The sequence below is a fragment of the Penaeus monodon genome, chromosome 31, assembly GCF_015228065.2.
Source record: "Penaeus monodon isolate SGIC_2016 chromosome 31, NSTDA_Pmon_1, whole genome shotgun sequence".
NCBI classification, from domain to species: Eukaryota; Metazoa; Arthropoda; class Malacostraca; order Decapoda; family Penaeidae; genus Penaeus; species Penaeus monodon.
The window spans coordinates 24,216,921-24,219,681 of NC_051416.1; positions in this window are offsets into that span (position 1 = coordinate 24,216,921).

Consider the following 2,761-nt stretch of genomic DNA (forward strand, 5'->3'; position numbering starts at 1 on the left):
ACCAGCATGTGATTTTTATTTGGGAATTTGAAGTTATAAATGGATGGATAATGAATAAACAAATTATATTCTTGAATATGGAAAAGGGTAGAAAAGCCTACAATACACAAACAAGTGTATTACCATTTACAGAAAATGGTACTAAAATTAGGATGAAATGAAATACCAATAAATTCTTGAGAATATTTCATTTGTCATTTTATCGCCATTATTGGGTTTACATATTTACATATAACCTTAAAAAAGAGCATCTGTATGTAATGATATTTAGATTCGTTAATATTTTCTCAGCTACAAGGATGTAATTTCTAAACAGCCCTTTATAGTATGTAATAAAACATTTCAAAATTTGCTGACATAAACTTGATTTTTGCAACTGAATATCACAATGATTTATCATCGTAATTTTGTGAGTACACATATGGCAGACAAACTAGTCATTGATAATGTGCTATACCATAGAGTGTTACTAATGCTGTTTCATTTTAAATTCTATAAAAATGCAATATACTAAGGGAAGCTTCCATGTGTGGCTTAGATAATGGGACAGACTACACACAAGATAATGAAAACCCCAATAGGTAAAAAGGTTTCTTGGTTCATGTGCTGGTACACTGTAACTAAGGGCAATATTCAAAAGACTTTTCTCTGGTCCCAATGTTGATCATACTACTCAAGGACTATTGTCGAGTAAACAAGAAAGCGACCCGACACCAGTAATTGCCACTCTCTTTGGGCAATTGAGCAGAAAATGTGGTTGGGTACTAAATGCCAAGAAAATATTCAAGACTTTGGCTCTAAATTGAGACTGCATTTGTGTGTGTTATATACTGTAAAATGATATATGAAACAGTTGATATTAGGTATCCTAGTCCATATATTATCAAGTGTCATGTTAACTTAAGACATATACGCCTTACATAAGCTTCAATCAAAAATGAACAATCCTTTCATGAACTATAAACTTTTTCTTTTTTTATAGTTCAACACACTTACTGTATAGTTGTAAACATAAACACAAAACATATGAGGGAATACTGTATTTACATATTGAGCAAAATAACCAAAAAGATCCACAAAAAAATCACTTTTTTTAATACAGAATTAAATATTCATTCAATGTGCATTTTTTCTGTGAATAATGTTCAAGCACCATCCATACACACAAAAAAATCTCATAGCCAAGAAACTATTTACAATGTCTCTTAATGTCCACAGCAAAATAAATGCATACATACATTGGCACACATGAAACAAATACACTAAAAATAAAATATATGTTCCAATTTTACAATGAACAAGCATAATTCCACAAGTCACATTTGTACCATTACAAAATATCCTGTTATACCAATTTTATTTACATCAGTATATACTGTACTTGCAAATAACCTTCAGAAATCTTTAACCATGAAAAAAATGGTTATACCTAAAAATAACCTGAGCAAACTATTTTTCCCTGATAACATTATGTTTAACACAATCCCAAAAATATAATTTATATTACTAATAGCAGGGGTACTGACTATACAGACAACCAATTTCATATTATCCCCCTTTTTACAAAAAACATTTAAGATAATTTGGATTTTTACATATATCACTAATTCTATCAGTTATTTTATGTTATATTTGTTTTATCTAGGGTTTTGACATTTCCAGTGTGTTTCAAGTATAAGCAAGTATAAGGTAAATGTTTTTACCATTTGTTATGTAAAAAGATCTAAGAACTCAACTTATCTCGTCATCCAATTTTTCTTCACAAATTTACCTGCATTCATTACTTATTGCAGTGTAGCAAAATACTTTAAAATCTCCACTTTCTATCACAACAAAAGCTCACATCTTATTTTGTATCACTTAATTTACCTTTTATTATCATTTCTTCAATGGAAGTGTCAGGACTTATGAATATGAGTTTTCTTATCTTATATATGTAACATAAGACTAAACTAAAAATACCTTGATTAAAATTTAAATCAATCAAGAAAATTCAAAATGGGATTCATGAAATAAAAGCAAAGTTCATGGCACTATTAAAGGTTTATAATGATGTAAGTTGTTCCTCGATTCATGTGATGTCATGTTTACTATTTGTTTTTAAAAATCACTCATCAATAACAATACACTTTTCTTGATACATCAATAAATACATTTCTGAACTGGAAATAACGAAAAAGAAGAAAAATGTATTACATGTTAATCATACTATAAATCTATTATATATAAAGTGAAAGTAAACCTGATAAACAACTTAACAGTCAATTGCTTTTATAAATGTAGTTTTGTATTTGTAAATGACATTCACAAAAAACAATGGGTCGTCCTTCCAGCTGATGCACAATTTACACTTGCAAATAATGGATCTTTTTATAATTGACTCTGGTTATTACATACAAGTATTGGTGTCCACAAATCCCTCCAATACCTTTCAATTGATATGGACATAAAAAAAAATCAATATTATCCCTGCCTATCTATATGCCACAGATCAGATAGAACTGCCCAGCTTTGGTCTACTGATATGACAGAGAGAAGTGTTCATAGAGAGAAGAATAAATATTAGATCTAAGAAAACTTCAGCACAAGAAAAAGTGCCAGGACTTCTCTGACCCGCAGTTGGCAGTGTGCATTCCTGACATGTTCTATCCATTTTTCCCTGTCTGACAAAGGTTTTTGCCTGCTAACCCTGGAACAGTACCATCTGAACTCTGTATACTGTACAGGCAAATTGTCACAAAATGTTTAATTGGCAAGGCAG